This window comes from Rutidosis leptorrhynchoides, chromosome 3 (assembly GCF_046630445.1).
Source record: "Rutidosis leptorrhynchoides isolate AG116_Rl617_1_P2 chromosome 3, CSIRO_AGI_Rlap_v1, whole genome shotgun sequence".
NCBI lineage: Eukaryota > Viridiplantae > Streptophyta > Magnoliopsida > Asterales > Asteraceae > Rutidosis > Rutidosis leptorrhynchoides.
Window position 1 is genome coordinate 545,490,428 of NC_092335.1, and position 24,207 is coordinate 545,514,634.

Consider the following 24,207-nt stretch of genomic DNA (forward strand, 5'->3'; position numbering starts at 1 on the left):
TATAACAATATGAAATAATAAAATACAATTTAATCATTAGAATTAAATATGTAAAATAATATACAAGATAATAAAGTTGTTATTAAAATAAATCTATATATAAATATATATGATTTCTATACATAATTATTATTATATGTATATTGGAATATATATATATATATAAAAGGTATAAATATTATATGTTGAAATTTATTATATTTATTTCTATGATGAAATGTCATAATATTTTAAATAAATATATATAATACTTATATATATAGGACATTTATATTTTCATATTTACATATATAATATAATATAATGCAAACACATATTATATAATAATATATATTTATATTAAATTGTATAAATATTAAATATTCAATATATGTTATTATATATATATATATATATATTATATAATTATTAAATATTACATAATTAATAATATGTAATATTAATATATTAAATTTAATTACAAGTTAAAATATAGTTTTTATAGTAATATTATTATTACTTTCATTATTATTAATATTAATATCAATATTATTATTATTATTATTATTATTATTGTTATAATTATAAATATTAAAATTCTAATAATTTTAAGGTTTTGATTATCAAAAATAAAGATTTTAAATATAAATATTATTATAAGAATTATTAAAATTATAATTTAGTTGTCATTTAAATTTTATTAGTTATTATTATTATTAAAATTATCATTATTAACATGATTACTAAAAATTATCATTTTTATTTAAAATTATTATTATCATTATTTTTATTAATTTTAACATTATTCTTATTATTATTAACATTATTTTGATATTATTATTATTATTAATATTATTATTATTTCTATTATTATTATTATTATTATTATTATTATTAACATATATAATATAATATAATGCAAACACATATTATATAATAATATATACTTATATTAAATTGTATAAATATTAAATATTCAATATATGTTATTATATATATATATATATTATATAATTATTAAATATTACATAATTAATAATATGTAATATTAATATATTAAATTTAATTACAAGTTAAAATATAATTGTTATAGTAATATTATTATTACTTTCATTATTATTATTATTAATATTAATATCAATATTAGTATTATTATTATTATTATTATTATTATTATTGTTATAATTATAAATATTAAAATTCTAATAATTTTAAGGTTATGATTATCCAAAATAAAGATTTTAAATATAAATATTATTATAAGAATGATTAAAATTATAATTTAGTGTGATTTAAATATTATTAGTTATTATTATTAAAATTATCATTATTAACATGATTACTAAAAATTATCATTTTTATTTAAAATTATTATTATCATTATTTTTATTACTTTTATCATTATTCTTCTTATTATTAACATTATTTTGATATTATTATTATTAATATTATTATTATTTCTATTATTATTATTATTAATATTATTATTATTATTATAAATATCATTATTAACATTATTATTAATAATTATCATTATCTTTGTTATTAATATTATTATTATTATTGTTATTATTAATAATAATATTAAAAGTATTATTATTATTAATATATTTATTAATTATTATTATTAATTAAATATAAAAATTAAAGACATATAACAAATTCTGTTATATATCACTATCTGTTAAAAAAAATTTTCTTCTTGAGTGAATCTTCTTGTCGACCATTAGCACTACCAAACAACCTGTGATTAATTCGTGTTTCTACTTCAATTATTTAATTACACTCTATAAATATATGCTGCTATTCGTGAAGGAAATCAAACTGAAAAAATTAAAAAGTTCAAATACCTCTGTTCTTGAGTGTGAAAATCAAAAGCTCGATTTCGAATCAAATTTCAAAAATTAAAAATGCAGAAGTAATCTAAATCATGTCGTGATTCTTTCTGTAAATTTTCAAATTATAATTCGCTAAATCAAAGACGAATTTGAGAGTCAAAGTTTCAATTTTAAAAGTCAAACGATTATTCTTTGAACAAATTCGAGTTACCTGTTATGATTCAAGTTAAATTGTTGATTTCCGAAGGTTATGTGAATGATTTACTACCTATTTCATTTAGTAATCATAGCCTAAAAGTGTCCAAAGTTTGAAATTGATGATTGAGTTCTTGAGGTTCATCGCGTTCTGCTGCATCTGCTTAATTTATTTTTTTATTCCTTTTCTATCAATCAATAACACCCACAACCGATTATTTCTGTTTCAATTGAAACATCTAAATCAAACAATTAATTCAATGTTAAGATGTATACTCCTGGTCGATTAGGTTTAAGAAGAACAAGAAGAAACAGATACTTTATAGTTAAAAGGATTTATAATATGATATAAATCAGAATGAAACAGATAGAGGAACGGTTGGGCGTGTGATCGAGGAATGAGAGGTCGCGGGTTCGAGCCCGGGCAGTGGCATTTAATTTTTTAAAAGCTTGTTACTTTAAGGTAGTATTTTTATTATTATTATTATTATTATTATTATTATTATTATTATTATTATTATTATTATTATTATTATTATTATTATTATTATTATTATTGTTGTTGTTGTTATTATTGTTATGTTAATTATTATTATTCCTAATATTAATAATATGATTATTATTATCATTAATATAATTAATATTATTATCATTATTATTATTACTAGTATTATCATTAAATATTATTAGTATTATCATTACTAACAATATTATTATTAGTATTATTAGTATTATTAATATTATTATCATTATTATCATTATTATAATTAGTAGAAAAATTATGATTTAGTTATTATTATAATTATTGTTATTATTATTATTATTACTAATATTATTATTATCATTATTAATGTTAATATTATTATAATTATTATTATTATTACCATTAACATTATTATCACTACAATTATTATTAAAGTTATTAATATTAATATCATTATTTTTATGATTATTATTACTAATACTAAAATATTTTAATTTAATATATTAACATTGATAATTTACCGTTTAAATTAATATTAAGTAATTATTTCAAATATTGAAAATAAATATATTTAAATTATGATGAGTTATTAATCATTATTATTACTATCATTATATATATTATCATTAATAATATGATTAGTATTATCATTATAATTATTATCACTGTTATTATTATTATTATAAATAAATATCACAATTATATTAATATTAAGTTTTAATACATGATATGATATTTCTAAACATCAATATATGATATTTATAATAAATGACATATCATATACTTTAAATCTGATATATATATATATATATATATATATATATATATATATATATATATATATATATATATATATATATATATATATATATATTAAGTATTTATTTAAAATATATATAATGAATATAGTTAATTAATTAATTAATTATTAACATAAGAAGTATATTAATATATAAACTGGTTAATTGTCATTATATGTTTTAATATATATAATTGATATAGGTTCGTGAATCCGAGGCCAACCCTGCATTGTTCAGTTCCGTCGTATGCATATTTTACTACAAATATAGTATCGTGACTTCATTTGATCCCTTTTTTCTAAATGTTTTGCAATATATATTTTTGGGCTGAGAATACATGAAATGCTTTTATAAATGTTTGACGCGATAGACACAAGTAAAACATTCCTAGAATGAAATTGTAATACCGAATATCACCCCTGCTTATTATAGCTTGGTAACCTAAGAATTAGTGAACGACACACTAATTGACGCGAATCCTAAAGGTAGATCTATGGGCTTTGATGAAAGGACCCGTTCATATACATTATAAACGATTCACAATAGTTGATTACATCGCGAGGTATTTGACCTCTATATGATACGTTTTACAAACATTGCATTCGTTTTTAAAAGACAAACTTTCTTTACATCAAAAATTGACGGCATGCATACCATTTCATATTACATCCAACTATAATTGGCTTAATATTAATCTTGATGAACTCAACGACTCGAATGCAACGTCTTTCAAAGTATGTCTTGAATGACTCCAAGTAATATCCTTAAAATGAGCTAATGCACAGCGGAAGAATTCTTTAATACCTGAGAATAAACATGCTTTAAAGTGTCAACCAAAAGGTTGGTGAGTTCATTAGTTTATCATAATCCATCATTTCCGTAATAGTAATAGACCACAAGATTTCAGTTTCTATAAATATCCGTACACTAGCAAGTGTATAAAAGTATTCTATAAGTTGTAGGCACCTGGTAACAAGCCTTAACGTTCATGTTTTACCCTCTGAAGTACACCAGATCAGGTGTGTTTAAAATAACCTCGAAGTACTAAAGCATCCCATAGTCAGGATGGGGTTTGTCAGGCCCAATAGATCTATCTTTAGGATTCGCGCCTACCGTACATAGACAAGTAGTTTAATGTTACCAAGCTAAGGGTATATTTCTGGTTTAAACCCACATAGAATTAGTTTTAGTACTTGTGCCTATTTCGTAAAGCATTTATAAAAACAGCGCATGTATTCTCAGTCCCAAAAATATATATAAAAAGGGAGCAAATGAAACTCACAATACTGTATTTCGTAGCAATTATGTATATTACGGCACTGAACAAGTGCAGTGTTTGTCTCAGATTCACGAACCTATATTAAGTATATATATTTATATATTGGTCAATATCTGTTTAACAATTTAGGTCAAGTCGTAGTGTATCACAATCCTAATGCTCGAGACCGACATGCAAAAGTCAACAAAAGTCAACTTGACCCAAAATGACTTCCAAAATCTATACATGTTTATTATATAACTTATATATAGTAGTTTTATATATTTAAATATATTTATCAGATCTTATTATACTAAATAATACAAGTCATTTATTAATAAATAAAAATTTATATTAAAATTCATATATGATAGAAATATACTTTTATATATCTCAAATAATAAAATTTATAAAATTCACTTAATATCATAAAAATATAGTGGTATGTATTATTAATGTAATTACATTACGTGTGGTAAAGATATCTTTGTACGCATATTTATTTGATAAAATAATATTGATAATAATAATAATGATAAAAATAATAAAATGATAGTTTCAATAAAAATATTAATTTTTAGTAATAAATATAATTTTAGTAATAACATCAACTGATAACAGTTATAATAATCGTTTTAATAATAATATTAAAATTAATGATAATTCAGTTGACCATATCTTTTAATCCGTTCATCGAAACCACACGATTTCTAAATGAAAAGTTATTAATTTTTTTCTTCAGATTTTCAACGACATGCATATCATATAACTTATCTCAGTAGCATATGTATCAAATTCGTGATTTATCATAAACTATTTAACGACGAAACTAAGCATACAAACATGCATAATCATATATACTCGAGCACTAGTCAGGGATACACTATTAATATATAAAAGATAAGATATGAATGCTCACGTATCAATATTGTGATTCAATATTGCAGGAAAGTACGTAGACGCAACGAAAATGATAAACGTTAGGTTGACCTCACGAGCAATACCCTCGATCAACACCCATAACCTTCATAGCTATAACCCATAATTTCCTTAGCTCTATCCCATTTGAAAACTTATTTTGAAATCATCTGAATATAACTCCGTCGTAGTATTTTATGTATACTAATAATATCTTGAAATAATACTAAGTAAATATATATATATATATATATATATATATATATATATATATATATATATATATATATATATATATATATATATATATATATATATATATATATAATTCGATTGAGAGAGTTTAGAGAAATATATTTTCAAGTTTCTATGAAATAATGAAACCTATTGAATTCTATTTATAATAGATTTTTGAATTATTAAAGTGAATTATTAAAGTATGAATTATTAAAGTGAATTATTAAAGTGTGAATTATTAAAGTGAATGATTAAAGTATGAATTATTAAAGTGAATTATTAAAGTATGAATTATTAAAGTGAATTATTAAAGTATGAATTATTAAAGTGAATTATTAAAGTATGAATTATTAAAGTGAAAGTAAAGTAAAAGTAAAGTAAAGATAAAGTTAAAGTATAGTAAAAGTATAAAACTATGTACGTATAATACGCGTATAAAAATATATATAATATTTATATATATATATATATATATATATATATATATATATATATATATATATATATATATATATATATATATATATATATAATAAAATAAAATATAAATATCGTTATCTTTATCATACTGGTTAAGTAATGAGTTGTCAAAAAAAATTAGATTTCTTAAATCATAGTGGACCTCATAACATAGGCCCGTAATCATATCATAATGTATCTGATAATTCAATCATTTGATATTATCTCTTAATTCTGTCGATAAATATATCGTAACAAATATGTTTATGTAAAGTATCATATATCTAATACTTTGTTAATGTTTTCAGTTATTATTATATATTATATATACATATCTATATACACATAATTGTTCGTGAATCGTCGAACACGGTCAAAGGGTAATTGATTACATGAATGTAGTTCCAAACTTTTTGAGATTCAACATTACAAATTCTGCTTATCATGTCAGAAACATATAAAGGTTAAGTTTAAATTTGGTCAGAAATTTCCGGGGCGTCACAGTACCTACCCGTTAAAGAAATTTCGTCCCGAAATTTGATCGAGGTCGTCATGGCTAACTATAAAAATGTTTTCATGATGAATATGAGTTGATAAATAGAGTTTTATCATCATTGAGTAATATAGATAAAACAATTTGATTACGCGAAGAGTATAAGTAAAGCTATCGCAAGAGAGTGAAATGAGTAAACGTATATTCGTTTTAACCGATGACGTAGTTATGATTGATTTCCGGAATTCATGGGATTTAAAGAAAATCTTTGCAATAAGATTTGGTTCTTCGGCAATTAAGGAAATCAGGATCTTCTTTGATTAAATGCGATAATCTGTCTCGATTTCTCTGTCTGATATTTTACTATAATTCCACCCCCTTCATTTCTTTATTTCCACAGCTCACACCTTCTAGTCTTTCTCCCCAATTCATACTTTAAAGCATTCGTTAATATGCTTCATTCAGTATTGATTCTTGATATACTTTTAACTTTCATATCTGTCATTCTTCTTTTTCATCTACCACCGGAGGAAGTTATTTTCTTCTACCATTACCTTGGGGTTATTGTGTTTTTCATTCTCCCGTGTCTTTATATTGCTATACGCATTTATATACACGGTTTGTAATTTTGGAGTTGTTATCGGGCTTTATATTCTCCATTATATTTCGAAGCTTCATGCTTTCGTTTTCTCTTCCCGATCTTAAGTCAAGCGGATAATAGTCCAGAATTCGTAGATATGAATTTTTGGATGAACATAGTTAATGTTCCAAGAAGAAAATCGTAATGGCACGATCTTGATTTGGCAAATTACCAGAATATCCGAAAATATAGAGCTATCAAGATGATATGTTCTTAATATGTTTGAAAATTGGGTAGAATGTAAGAGTCGTGTAAACAGTACATGATGACGGTATGTTCTGTGAATCATCACGTTCCATTAGAAACTCAGCATGACTTACTGTAATATAATCACGTTGTTCAAGTGTCATTATATTATACTAACTCATGCTTCAGTTCCCAAAACTACTTCAAAAACATTCCTATTTTAAATTCAAAATTTTTTTTTTTAAATTTAGAAACTAACACAGTTTCTTTTTATGTTGTAACGCAGATATTGCGAAGAGATAAAAGATATCGGATAAGAATAGTTGTGAAAATATCTTCAGGAATATCGAAGATATTATAATAAAAGATACGATAATATGGATGATGAAGAAGATTTGTTTGTGAAGGTTTAGAATAAGAAGTTAGGTGTTTGCTAACGATTTCAGTAGACACTGAATCATTTGGATCCTTTGAAGGCAGGTTTAGTCTTTGTGATTTGTCCACAGCCTCCTTCATGGTCTGCTCAATCCGTTTTCCAGTTTCAAACCTTCTCTTTTTCTCAGCTTTACCACCATACTATTCTTTATCATCAAACTTTTGACTGTTAAAGTCGTTTACAGTTTTTGCTGCTTCATCAGCATTTTTCCAATTTCGGAGAACTAGTTCATAGTTTGGGATGTTTTTCAGAAAATTCACATTCGAAGTATGTAAGTCTAGGAGATAGACGTTATATGTATAACTTTTGACGTAAAATTGTCGCGAAATTCAAAATACTGATTGCTAATTCCCAGTAGTTGGTGTGACAATTATTGTTACAGGATGTAGGTGAGTACATCATGGGGTTTTAATGAATAAGTATAGTGGCTTTTCGGAGAGGCTTAAGTCGAAGGTTAATGAAGTTGTTGATAAGTTTACTGCTAATGTGGCGAGATATGAAAGGTTCCCCGGTAATAATGATGAAGGGGTAATTGTTATAATAAGGTTTATTCGTATAAAAAAATGAAGGTGATTTGCTGGAGCTGTGACAAAACTGTCTATTTTGGAAAGAGATTGAAAAATTATATTTGGTAATAAATATCAAAGGATCTGACACGGATACGTGTTAAACTATAACTTTGGTTTCGAGAGCTTTTCAGATGCATGACAGTGGGTAATATGTGGTTGGATCATCATCTCGCATGTCTTTAGGAATTTTGAAGTGTTTGAACACATATTGTAATTGTTAATATACATATGATGTTCTAAGATTTTGAATGATACAAATATTTTTGTGAGTTCCATGAATAGAAATGAGGTTCTAGGACAGTTTTGAAGTCAAAGTATAGTTTTAAAAGATGTAGGAATCTAAGAGTAATGATTTCGGTTATATCTTGAATCGAATTCTGAGATTTCAAAATCAGAATATGTAATTAGATTTTGAATGAGTATGGTTGTTTTGATTTCTATAAAAGAATGTATATTGTTGTGAAAGTAGGGAGTATAATGGATGATTTGCTGAATCAGATTCGAAGAATGTAACATATTAATTGTGAATTTATATATCTCTCGGGTATTACCTACCCGTTAAAAAAAATTTCACAATTAATATTTTGTAGAAAAGAATTTTATTACAGTCTTTATGGAAATATATATGTGTATATTTCTTCAGATGTAATATTGATTTAATGAGTTAATATTAAATTAAACTCATTTGATTTATGGTTAAGGCTAGGATAGATAATTTCTAAACTTTAGAAATTACATAATCGCCGTAGAATGTTTCCCCAATGAAGTTATGAATCAATACTTCATCGTTGTGGTATTCCTTGGTATCTACATGGCGTATGACGTCGATGCTCGTGGGACAGATTGTGAAGTTGAGGTTTGCGATGCGGTTGTTGTTGGTGGTGGTAATGGTACTGTTGATTTTGTTGATGGTGGTACTGGTTATGCTGCTGGTGCTACTGCTGGTGTTTATAACCTTTGCACCATATTCTCCAAAGCCACTACCCGAGCGTGAAGCTCGTTGACTTCTTCTATTACACCGGGGTGATTGTCGGTTCGGACGAGCGGATAAATAAGATCTAGAATTTGGTGTAGTATATAATCTTGACGAGATACTCTGGAAATGAGAGAGAAAATGGTGTTTCAGACAGGTTCGCCGGTAAGTGTTTCAGGTTCATTGCCAAGAGGGCAATGTGGTGGATGAAAGGGATCGCCTTCTTCTTGTCTCCAATGGTTAAGTAGATTACGAACCCATCCCCAATTCATCCAGAATAGATGATGGCTAATTGGTTGATCCATTCCGGTCACGCTGCTTTCGGAGCTCATGTGGAAATCCATATTGGCATAGCTATCGGAATCCGAGGAACTCGAACTGGTTGAGGGATCCATCTTGTATGATCAGGGAAAGAATTTTTTGGTATGAAATAGATTGTAGAATTTAGATTTGGTATTCTTCAATATATAATTTACATATGTATATATAATACCAAAATCCCATAAATTACGGAGGAATCTTTGAAAGATGTCAGTCAAAGTTCACAGTAACAGATATGCTAAGATAAGAATTTGTCTATACACTATTATGCAATAAATGTAGGAAAACGCGTCTAGACTTAAGAATGATAAGCAGGTAATTTCCTAAGGATGGTAAGTAGATGATTTCCGACTAAAATTGATAAGCAAAACTTTTGACATGCAGACACGGTCGAAGTCCAGACTCACTAATGCATCTTAACAACTATCAGTTAGACACACTAATGCAAGACCTGGTTCGCTAAGACCACTGCTCTGATACCAACTGAAAGGACCCGTTCATATACATTATAAACGATTCACAATAGTTGATTACATCGCGAGGTATTTGACCTCTATATGATACGTTTTACAAACATTGCATTCGTTTTTAAAAGACAAACTTTCTTTACATCAAAAATTGACGGCATGCATACCATTTCATATTACATCCAACTATAATTGACTTAATATTAATCTTGATGAACTCAACGACTCGAATGCAATGTCTTTCAAAGTATGTCTTGAATGACTCCAAGTAATATCCTTAAAATGAGCTAATGCACAGCGGAAGAATTCTTTAATACCTGAGAATAAACATGCTTTAAAGTGTCAACCAAAAGGTTGGTGAGTTCATTAGTTTATCATAATCCATCATTTCCGTAATAGTAATAGACCACAAGATTTCAGTTTCTATAAATATCCGTACACTAGCAAGTGTATAAAAGTATTCTATAAGTTGTAGGCACCTGGTAACAAGCCTTAACGTTCATGTTTTACCCTCTGAAGTACACCAGATCAGGTGTGTTTAAAATAACCTCGAAGTACTAAAGCATCCCATAGTCAGGATGGGGTTTGTCAGGCCCAATAGATCTATCTTTAGGATTCGCGCCTACCGTACATAGACAAGTAGTTTAATGTTACCAAGCTAAGGGTATATTTCTGGTTTAAACCCACATAGAATTAGTTTTAGTACTTGTGCCTATTTCGTAAAGCATTTATAAAAACAGCGCATGTATTCTCAGTCCCAAAAATATATATAAAAAGGGAGCAAATGAAACTCACAATACTGTATTTCGTAGCAATTATGTATATGACGGCACTGAACAAGTGCAGTGTTTGTCTCGGATTCACGAACCTATATTAAGTATATATATTTATATATTGGTCAATATCTGTCTAACAATTTAGGTCAAGTCGTAGTGTATCACAATCCTAATGCTCGAGACCGACATGCAAAAGTCAACAAAAGTCAACTTGACCTAAAATGACTTCCAAAATCTATACATGTTTATTATATAACTTATATATAGTAGTTTTATATATTTAAATATATTTATCAGATCTTATTATACTAAATAATACAAGTCATTTATTAATAAATAAAAATTTATATTAAAATTCATATATGATAGAAATATACTTTTATATATCTCAAATAATAAAATTTATAAAATTCACTTAATATCATAAAAATATAGTGGTATGTATTATTAATGTAATTACATTACGTGTGGTAAAAATATCTTTGTACGCATATTTATTTGATAAAATAATATTGATAATAATAATAATGATAAAAATAATAAAATGATAGTTTCAATAAAAATATTAATTTTTAGTAATAAATATAATTTTAGTAATAACATCAACTGATAACAGTTATAATAATCGTTTTAATAATAATATTAAAATTAATGATAATTCAGTTGACCATATCTTTTAATCCGTTCATCGAAACCACACGATTTCTAAATGAAAAGTTATTAATTTTTTTCTTCAGATTTTCAACGACATGCATATCATATAACTTATCTCAGTAGCATATGTATCAAATTCGTGATTTATCATAAAATATTTAACGACGAAACTAAGCATACAAACATGCATAATCATATATACTCGAGCACTAGTCAGGGATACACTATTAATATATAAAAGATAAGATATGAATGGTCACGTATCAATATTGTGATTCAATATTGCAGGAAAGTACGTAGACGCAACGAAAATGATAAACGTTAGGTTGACCTCACGAGCAATACCCTTGATCAACACCCATAACTTTCATAGCTATAGCCCATAATTTCCTTAGCTCTATCCCATTTGAAAACTTATTTTGAAATCATCTGAATATAACTCCGTCGTAGTATTTTATGTATACTAATAATATCTTGAAATAATACTAAGTAAATATATATATATATATATATATATATATATATATATATATATATATATATATATATATATATATATATATATATATATATATATATATATATATATATATGTAATTCGATTGAGAGAGTTTAGAGAAATATATTTTCAAGTTTCTATGAAATAATGAAACCTATTGAATTCTATTTATAATAGATTTTTGAATTATTAAAGTGAATTATTAAAGTATGAATTATTAAAGTGAATTATTAAAGTATGAATTATTAAAGTGAATTATTAAAGTATGAATTATTAAAGTGAATTATTAAAGTATGAATTATTAAAGTGAATTATTAAAGTATGAATTATTAAAGTGAATTATTAAAGTATGAATTATTAAAGTGAAAGTAAAGTAAAAGTAAAGTAAAGGTAAAGTTAAAGTATAGTAAAAGTATAAAACTATGTACGTATAATACGCGTATAAAAATATATATAATATTAATTTAAATCGTTATATATATATATATATTTAATAAAATAAAATATAAATATCGTTATCTTTATCATACTGGTTAAGTAATGAGTTGTCAAAAAAAAATAGATTTCTTAAATCATAGTGGACCTCATAACATAGGCCCGTAATCATATCATAATGTATCTGATAATTCAATCATTTGATATTATCTCTTAATTCTGTCGATAAATATATCGTAACAAATATGTTTATGTAAAGTATCATATATCTAATACTTTGTTAATGTTTTCAGTTAATATTATATATTATATATACATATCTATATACACATAATTGTTCGTGAATCGTCGAACACGGTCAAAGGGTAATTGATTACATGAATGTAGTTCCAAACTTTTTAAGATTCAACATTACAAATTCTGCTTATCATGTCAGAAACATATAAAGGTTAAGTTTAAATTTGGTCGGAAATTTTCGGGTCGTCACATTTGACACGCCCCATTCAGGTTATGAATACTTTAGTACTTCAAGGTTTATATATTACAGATGAGATTACCTGTATTACAAATGAGAGGTTTTGTTTATTTTAGGGATATTCTATATGCGCTTTATGTTAAGGTCGGTTACCAGGCAATGTTATAGAGAGAATGATTTTGCAGATGAGTGTTCATGCATATAGTTTTTGTACACGAGATATGTGTATGGTTATTAAAATTCGCGAGGCAACCTATGGGGGAGAAAAGGGTACGTCCCTCCTCTGCTAAGCATTATGAAAAATGGTTTCATACACAAGATATGTGTACTAAATTTAAATATCACGAGGCAACCTACAGGGGGAGATAGGATACAGACCTATCCCTGCCAAGCAATTATGAAAAATCTTGTGGTCTATTAAAATATTGAAATTTTATTGTTTATGATAAATCTATGAACTCACCAACCTTTTGGTTGACACTTTTAAACATATTTATTCTCAGGTATTAAAGAAATCATCCGCTGTGCATTTGCTCATTTTAAAAATGTTACATGGAGTCGTTCATGCATATTTCAAAAGTCATTGCATTCAAGTCGTTTAAGTTCAAAAAGACTATTATGACAGATTAGCCATTCATATTATGTGAAACATATGTCATTTGTACTGAAAGTTTATATTTTGAAATGAGTTTGTCTTTTAAAAGAATGCAATGTTTGTAAAACGTATCATATAGAGGTCAGTACCTCGCAATGGGACCAGATGTTAATGTGTTCGTCCAGGTGGATTAGGACGGGCCTTCACACTTAGCATGTCTTCAAGTGTCTTTATCGTCCTGTCACTTTGCCCATCTGTTTGTAGATGATATGTAGTAATCAGGTCTAGATGAGTTCCCAATGCTTGATGTAATGACTGCCAAAATCTTGAAATAAACCTGCCATCACGATCTGAGATAATAGAGATTGGTATTTCATGTCTGGAGACGACTTCCTTCAAGTATAGTCGTGCCAATTTCTCCATTTTATTATCTTCTTTTATTGGTAGAAAGTGTGCTGACTTGGTAAGACGATCGACTATTACCCAAATTGTATCATAACCACTTGCAGTCCTTGGCAATTTAGTAATGGAATCCATGGTAATATTCTCCCATTTCCATTTCAGGAGTTCAGGTTGTTGAAGTAGACCTGATGGTTTCCGATGTTCAGCCTTGACTTTAGAATAAGTCAAACATTCTCCTACGTATGTAGCAATATCAGCTTTCATACCTGGCCACCAAAAGTGTTTCTTGAGGTCTTGATACATTTTTTCCGCTCCGGGATGTATTGAGTATCTGGTTTTATGTGCTTCATTAAGTACCACTTTCCTCGAATCCCCAAACTTTGGTACCCAAATTCTTTCAGCCAAATACTGGGTTCCATCTTCTCGAATATTAAGCTGTTTATCCAATCCTTTGGGTATTTCTTTTTCAAAAATTCCTTCTTTCAAAATTCCTTATTGCGCGTCTTTTATTCGAATAATTAGGTTAGTATGGGTATTTCTGCTTCATCTGATCTTCACGCTCCCAGGTGAATTTGGGTCCTCTACGAGCATTCCATCAAACTTTAACGATTGGTATTTTGTTTTGCTCGAGTCCTTTAACCTCACGATCCATTATTTCGACGGGTTCTTCAACGAATTGAAGTTTTTCGTAAATCTTAATTTTGTCTAAAGGAATAGTAAGATCTTCTTTAGCTAAGCATTTCTTCAAATTCGAGACGTGGAAGGTGTTATGTACGCCGGCGAGTTGTTGAGGTACTTCAAGTCGATAAGCCACCGGACCAATACGATTGATAATCTTGAATGGCCCAATGTATCTCGGATTTAGTTTTCCCCGTTTTCTAAAACGAATCACACCTTTCCAAGGTGATATCTTAAGCATGACCATGTCACCAACCTCAAATTCTAAAGGTTTTCTTCTGACATCCGCGTAACTCTTTTGTCGACTCTTGCTGTTTTCAACCGTTGTTGAATCTGGATGATTTTCTCGGTAGTTTCGTGGATAATCTCCGGACCCGTAATTTATTTATCCCCCACCTCGCTCCAATAAATTGAAGACCTGCACTTCCTACCATAAAGTGCCTTGAACGGTGCCGCATCAATACTCGAGTGATAACTGTTGTTGTAGGACAATTCTGCTAATGGTAGATGTCGATCCCAACCATTTCCAAAATCAATAACACATGCTCGTAGCATGTCTTCAAGTGTCTATATTGTTCTTTCACTTTTCCCATCTGTTTATGGATGATAGGTAGTACTCATGTCTAGACGAGTTCCCAATGCTTGATGTAACGACTGCCAAAATCTTGAAATAAATTTGCCATCCCGATCAGAGAAAATAGAGATTGGTATTCCATGTCTGGAGATGACTTCCTTCAAGTATAGTCGTGCCAATTTCTACATTTTATCATCTTTTTTCATTGGTAGAAAGTGTGCTGACTTGGTAAGGCGATCAACTATTACCCAAATTGTACCATAACTACTTGCAGTCCTTGACAATTTAGTAATGAAATCCATGGTAATGTTTTCCCATTTTCATTCCGGGATTTCAGGTTGTTGAAGTAGACCTGATGGTTTCTGATGTTCAGCTTTGACTTTAGAACAAGTCAAACATTCTCCTACATATGTAGCAATATCGGCTTTCATACCCGGCCACCAAAAGTGTTTCTTGAGGTCTTGGTACATTTTTCCCGCTCCGGAATGTATTGAGTATCTGGTTTTATGTGCTTCATTAAGTACCATTTTCCTGGAATCCCCAAATTTTGGTACCCAAATTCTTTCAGCCAAATACCGGGTTCTATCCTCCCGAATAGTAAGCTGTTTATCCAATCCTTTGGGTATTCCATTTTCAAAACTTCCTTCTTTCGAAACTCCCTATTGCGCCTCTTTTATTCTAGTAGTAAGGTTAGTATGAATAATTATATTCATAGCTTTTACTCAGATAGGTTCCCTTTCCTTTCTACTCAAAGCGGCGGCTACTACATTTGCCTTCCCCGGGTGGTAATGAATTTTACAGTCATAATCATTTAACAGCTCAACCCACCTACGATGCCTCATGTTCAGTTGCTTTTGATCAAATATGTGTTGGAGACTTTTGTGGTCGGTGTATATGATACATTTGACCCTATATAAGTAATGTCTCCACATATTTAATGCAAAAACAACAGCGCCCAATTCCAAATCATGAGTCGTGTAATTTTTCTCGTGAATCTTCAATTGTCTAGATGCATAAGCAATCACCTTCATACGTTGAATTAACACATAACCGAGACCTTGCTTTGAAGCGTCACAATAAATCACAAAATCATCATTCCCTTCGGGTAATGACAATATAGGTGTTGTAGTTAACTTTTTCTTCAACAATTGAAACGCTTTCTCTTGCTCATCCTTCCAGTCAAATTTCTTCCCTTTATGCGTTAATGTGGTCAGGGGTTTTGCTACTTTGGAAAAATCTTGGATGAATCTTCTGTAGTAACCAGCCAATCGTGAAAAATTGACGTATGTGCGTTGGAGTTTTCGAGGTTTCCCCTTTTCAACGGTTTAAATCTTTGCCGGATCAAACTGAATGCCTTATTTGCTCACTATATGATCGAGGAATTGCACTTTTTCCAACCAAAATACACACTTAGAAAACTTAGCGTACAGTTTTTCCTTCCTTAACAACTCTAGCACCATTATCAAATGTTCTTCGTGCTCTTGGTCATTCTTAGAATAAATAAGTATGTCATCGATGAAAACAATGACAAACTTGTCAAGATATGGTCCACACACTCGGTTCATTAGGTCCATGAACACAGCTGGTGCATTAGTCAATCCAAACAGCATAACCATAAACTCATAATGACCGTAACTCATTCTAAAAGCAGTCTTTGGGATATCATCCTCCTTCACCCGCATTTGATGATAACCAAAACGTAAATCAATCTTCGAATAAACCAACGAACCTTGCAGTTGATCAAATAAATCGTCGATTTTTGGTAGTGGATAACGGTTCTTAATGGTAAGCTTGTTTAACTCTCAGTAGTCGATACATAACCTGAACGTACCATCCTTCTTTTTGACAAACAAAACAGGAGCTCCCCACGGTGATGTGCTTGGTCGAATGAAACCACGCCCCAGTAGTTCTTGTAATTGACTTTATAATTCCTTCATTTCACTGGGTGCAAAGCTGTATGGAGCATGAGCTATAGGTGCAGCTCCTGGTACAAGATCTATTTGAAATTCGACGGATCCGTGTGGAGGTAGTCCCGGTAATTCTCTCGAAAATACATCTGGAAATTCTTTTGCGACGGGAACATCGTTGATGTTCTTTTCTTTGGGTTTGAATTTCTCGACGTGTGCTAGAATGGCATAACAACATTTTCTTATTAGCTTTTGCGCCTTCAAGCTAATCTAAGATTTAACTTTGCCTTACCCTTTTCTCCGTACACCATTAAGGGTCTTCCCTTTTTGCACAAAATGCGAATCGCATTCTTGTAGCAAACGATCTCTGTTTTCTCTTTGATCATCCAGTCCATGCCAATTATTACATAAAAAACTCCCCAATTCTACTGGTATCAAATTAATTTTAAATGTTTCGCCAACCAGTTTAATTTTTCAGTTCCAGCATATTTTATCGGCTTTAACTAGTTTACCATTTGCTAATTCGAGTAAACATTTATTATCCAAAGGTGTTAATTTACAACTTAGTTTAGCACAAAAATCTCTACTCTTATAGCTCATATTAGCACCCGAATCTAATAAAACATAAGCAGGTTGTTCATCAATAAGAAATGTACCCGTAACAAGCTCCGGGTCTTCCTGCGCTTCTGCTGCATTAATGTTGAAGGCTCTTCCACCGCCTTGTACATTATTATTCCCTTGGTTTGGGCATTCGTTTCTGAAATGACCCAGCTTTCCGCATCCATAACAAATAACGACGGCATTATTTGTTTCGACATTATTTGTTACTTTATTCTTGTTAGCCGTTGGTCCGTAGACTTCACACTTCATCATACCATGACCATTTCTATTACACTTGGTACATGATGCTGTATAATACCCAGTCGGATGGTATCATTCATACCTTAGGCATGGAGTTTTTCTGCCTCTTGTTGTTATTGTTGGAGTTATTGTTGTTGCGATTGATATTGTTGTTGGGATGGTTGTTGTAGTTGTTGTTGGGGCGGTTGTTGTAGTTGTGGTTGGGGTTACGGTGATTGTTGTTGCGATTAATATTGTGATTGTTGTTGCGATTGTGGCTGTGATTGTTATTGTTGTTGTATTGGTGACCCTTGTCACTGTTTTCTTCCTACTTCCTCTTGACCTGTTTCATTTTGTCTTCCTCCGCCACATGTTCTTTAATTCTTCCCTCAATCTGGCCTATGAGTTTATAAGCCATTCGACTTGCCTTTTGCATTGAGGTGGGCGCGTATGAACTTACATCCTCCTGAATCCTCTCCGGTAACCCTTTCACATACACGTCACTCTGTTCTTCATCATCCTCGAACACTCCTGGACACAATAGTGACAACTCTGTGAATCGTCGCTCGTATGTGGTGATATCGAATCCTTGTGTTTGTAATTCTCTAAGCTCTGTATTGAGCTTATTGACCTCATTCCTGGGACGGTACTGCTCATTCAACATATGTTTGAATGTTGACCACGGTAGTGCGTAAGCAGCATCTTGTCCCACCTGCTCGAGATAGGTGTTCCACCATGTTAACGCAGTACCTGTGAAAGTATGCGTGGCGTATTTCACCCTATCCTCTTTAGCACATTTGCTTATAGCAAACACAGATTTGACCTTCTCGATCCACCATTTCAGTCCGACTGGTCCTTCAGTTCCATCGAACTCAAGGGATTTACAGGCAGTGAAAGCCTTGTAGGAGCATCCTACACGATTTCTTGTGGAGTTAGTTCCACTAATAGACACTGAGTGATTGTTGTTGTTGTGCAATGCAGCTTGCACTGCGGCTATGTTTGCAGCAAGAAAAGTACGAAATTTCTCCTCGCTCATGTTCAAGTTTTATCTGGTAGTCGGTGCCATTTCCTTCAAAAATAGCCAAAAGAGTTAAGTTAATCATATAGAATACTAGGAGTAGTCATTAGTATCTTGTAGCATAATATGAACTTATTATTATAAAAGCCTTTTCTTCATATTAGCGTTTATAATTGTAATTCGGGTAGTACCTACCCGTTAAAGTTCATACTTAATAGCTAATACACAAATTAACTACTACAATTCTATCATGAAAAACTAAATACATTAATACTTCACGCTTAAACTTTTGGTACAATATCTTACAATCATACAATACCACTATTTTACATAGCACACGATAACTATTATATAAGGCGTGAAGTATGGTAGTTGCTGAGTGATAATGCTAAAAATGAACATATATTTCATAACATTATCCTTCCAGAAAGACAAGCTTTTAGTTGCAATTGGTCTATTTCCAAATGATAATTGTTTAATTAATAAAATAAGAAGACAAAAGACTGAAACGACGATTTGAAGACGCAAATGACCAGAATGCTCAAACGTACAAGTTACAATCCAAGTGGTTCAATTTATTGATGAATAACGTCTAAATATTGATAAGAGTACAAGTCGCGGAACGCAAAGTACAAGATATCTAAGCATACAAAAAGGCGTTCAAAAATCCAGAACCTATACATGAACCGACTATCAACGTACGACTCAACGGAGCTAAAATTACAAGTCAACTATGCACAAGAATATAATATAATATATAATTAATTATATATATATTATATTATAAAATAGGTCGGCAGCCCACATTTTGAAATCAATTTGAGCTGGCCAGGCTGGCCATGCGATCGCATGGCCATGAAGAAGAAAAGGCATGCGATCACATGGGCCTCAGATGTTGGCCAAGTCCTATAAATAGCAACGTTTTCTGCCGAATTATGACACAATATTCAATCTCTTTCTTTCTCTCATACATAAATAATTTATATTTATATTTATAATTTTAAGTTTAATAATAATTGGGTTATTGTAACGAATGTTTTACGGTTTTTAAGTCGAAACTCTGTCCATGTAACACTACGCGATTTAATTCATTGTAAGTTATGTTCAACCTTTTTAAATTAATGTCTCGTAACTAAGTTATTATTATGCTTATTTAAGTCGAAGTAATCATGATGTTGGACTAAATATTAATACGGGGTTATTGAACTATGGACCATAATTAGGGTTTGGACAAAAGACCGACACTTGTAGACATTGGACTATTGATTATTAATGGACTTTATATTTGTTTAACTGAATGACAGTTCGTTAATTAAATATAGAGATTTATAATTTGACATATCTATAAATAACCATATACGCTCGATTGGACACGATGGGCGGGATATTTATAAATACTAATAATTGTTCATTTGACTGGACACGGGTATGGATTAATAATCAGTGGACTTATTGAAACAGGGGTGGTTTACATACAGTGACACCTGGTGTAATTGTTAACGAAGTATTAAGACCTTGGATTACATACAGTCTATATCCTGGTGTAATTATTAATAAAGTATTAAAACATTGTTACAGTTTGAATCCCTAATTAGTTGGAATATTTGACTTCAGGTATAAGGGTAATTTGACGAGGACACTCGCACTTTATAATTATGACTGATGGACTATTTTGGACAAAAACCAGGTAGACATATCAAATAATCCAGTACAAAGGACAATTAACCCAGGGTAACAAATTAAAATAAAAACGTCAAACATCATGATTACGGAAGTTTAAATAAGCATAATTCTTTTATTTCATATTCTATCGCAATTTTATTTATTATCGTACTTTTAATATTCGTACTTTTATTTATCATCATTTAAATACTCACAATTTTATTTAACGCAATTTTATTTACTGTCATTTATTTTACGCTTTAAATTAAGTTATTTGTATATATAATATTTTAAATTAGGTTTTGATTGTGATAAAAATATAAAAATTGACAAACCGGTCGTTAAACGGTAAAATCCCCCTTTTATAATAATAATACTACTACTTATATATGTATATATACATACATACATATATATATATATATATATATATATATATATATATACATATATATATATATATACATATATATATATACATATATATATATATATACATATATATATACATATATATATATATATATATTTGTATAAATATAATTGATTAAAAATATAGTACGCTTTCAATCTGTATCCCTGTGAAACGAACCGGACTTACTAAAAACTACACTATTATACGATTAGGTACACTGCCTATAAGTGTTGTAGCAAAGTTTAGATATATATATATATATATATATATATATATATATATATATATATATATATATATATATATATATATATATATATATATATATTTGTATAAATATAATTGATTAAAAATATAGTACGCTTTCAATCTGTATCCCTGTTAAACGAACCGGACTTACTAAAAACTACACTATTATACGATTAGGTACACTGCCTATAAGTGTTGTAGCAAAGTTTAGATATATCCATTCTATAAATAAATAAATAACTTGTGTAAATTGTATCGTATTTAATAGTATTTTATATTAAAATTAATACTATATTCATATACACCCCGCTGCACATCAAATATTTTTGACGCCGCTGTGAGGGAACAACACTAACCGAAAGCGGAACGCTATACTATTTTTGGCGAAACATAATTATATATAAGTTTTAAATATATATATATATATATATATATATATATATATATATATATATATATATATATATATATATATATATATATATGTGTGTGTGTGTGTGTGTGTGTGTGTGTGTGTGTGTGTGTGTTTAAAAATATAGATATCTATTTTTTAAGATTTTTGTTTATAAAATTAAAAAGTATTTTTATTTTTAGATTTTAAAATATAAGTTTATTATATTTTATATAAATATTCTATAAATATTTTCTATAATTTAAAATCAAAAAATAAAAATCAAAATAAAAATTAAAAAAGAATTGGGCAGAAGCTGTCGAAGCCAAAATTAATTTCTGGAATCCAGGCCTATGCGATTGCATGAACCGCATACCTTATACCGATGCAATCGCATGAGTTAGGCTGACAGGTAAAACCTAGGACGTATTAAATGCAAATTTAGGGTTTATAATTAATATTAATTAATTTAATTAGGGTTTTAATTATTTAATTAGTTTTTAATTTTTAGTTTTAGTTTTAATTAGTTTTATTAAGTTTAATAATTATTATTAAATATATAGAATAATATTTTTATAAAATAATATTATAAAAATAATATTTTTATATAAAATTTTATTTTTATCATTTTTCTAATATATCTTTTTATATTTTGTACCTTTTTAGTCATTTAGTTCGTAATTATAATTTTAGTTTCATTTCGCCTTAGTTTAAGTTTAGTTTTTAAGTTTTGCCGTAATTCTCCCTTAAGATCATTTTCTTAGATTTCGATTTTAAAAAGCCTTAGAATTTTACGACACCACTTTTCGCTTTTAGTATTTTATAGATTTTAGTACCTTTTAAGTAATTGCCGATTTCCTTTAGAATTAAGAGTTTAGTCGCAACTTTTAAGTTTTAAATTTTTAGACGCTAAGCTTTAAACCGCTAATTTAGTTTCTAAGTTTTTAGATTGTTTTTCGGCGTTTATTTTTCGACTTTTTGTTTTTCGACGCGCTTTTTCTTTTTCATTTCTACTCTCTAGTTTTTAAGACATAGAATTTTCTTTAAAATTTTTTAAATTTTGACGAAAAATTATTTTAAGCAATTACATCAATAGACCCCAATTTTCTGGTTCGTAGTAATAGTTGGATTTGTTAGTGGCGAGTTGTGGATTTTCGATTTAAAGGGTCCTGGCTACCTGCTGCATCTTTTGGCTATTCGAAACGTGGGCAAAATCAGAAAAGTCTATTAATTTGATAGCTTATATAATTTTTATTTTTATAACTAACAGGATATTCAGTGAATACACCAAGCGAAACGTTCACCACCTTTCATACGTTCACCACCTGTAACTCGATCAAGACATCTAGCCAATATTGTCGCCGTGGATTTTTCTTTAGAATCATCCTCTAGTCATATAAGTACTCCAATTCAAATTTCCGATAATCCATTTTTTGAACCCGAGTTCACAATTGAGGACCCGGAGGATATTCAAGGACAATTCAGAGATCCTGATCCATTAATCATTCCTCCTGAACCACAAATTATTCAAACAGAGGTTATCGAGGAAGAAACCGTTAAATCAGAATCTTCTAGTGATTCAGATTCAACTATTTAAGATATGGCAGATCCAGAACCTCAAAGTATAGAAGACCGAATGAGAGCCACACGTACGGGCCAAGGTCATGCCATTAATCAACTAGAAGTTAGACCGCCAGATTTTGAAATCAAAGGACAAATCCTACACATGGTCACAAATCAGTGCCAATTTAGTGGTACGGCAAAAGAAGATCCAAACGAACATCTTTGAACTTTTAATAGGATTTGAACTCTATTTAAAATCCGAGAAATTGAGGATGAAACGATCTACCTTATGTTGTTCCCCTGGACTTTAAAGGGGGAAGCCAAAGATTGGTTAGAATCATTACCCGAAGGAGCGATTGATACATGGGATGTTTTAGTTGAGAAATTTCTTCAAAGATTTTTTCCGGCATCTAAAGCCGTGAGACTTCAAGGAGAAATTGCCACATTCTCACAAAAGCCAAATGAAATGTTATTTGAGGCATGGACAAGATTCGGAAATATGTTGAGAGGATGTCCTCAACATGGTTTAGACACTTTTCAAATATTACAAAGGAGTCGACGTCGCTACAAGAAAAGACATCGACACAGCCACTGGTGGTTCCATTATGAAGAAAACCGCTACTGAAGCTCACAAGATTATTGATAATACAGCCTCCCACTCACATGAGTGGCACCAGGAAAAAGATATTCTTCATTCATCTAAAGCGGCTAGAGCCGATTCTAGCCATGACTTTGTTTCCATTTCCGCAAAGCTATATTCTTTCGAGAGACGAATGGAAAAGATGACTAAAGATATTCACGCAATACGAATTAGTTGTGAG

At 29.2% G+C, this 24,207-nt stretch overlaps 1 non-coding gene across 1 annotated transcript; it reads right to left on the reverse strand.

Moving 5' to 3' along the window:
* Positions 1 to 23,807: 23,807 nt before the first annotated feature.
* LOC139903759 (small nucleolar RNA R71) lies at positions 23,808 to 23,914 on the reverse strand. The gene has a single exon (XR_011778553.1). It is a non-coding gene; the product is annotated as a small nucleolar RNA R71 (small nucleolar RNA).
* Between the last annotated feature and the right edge of the window lie 293 nt (positions 23,915 to 24,207).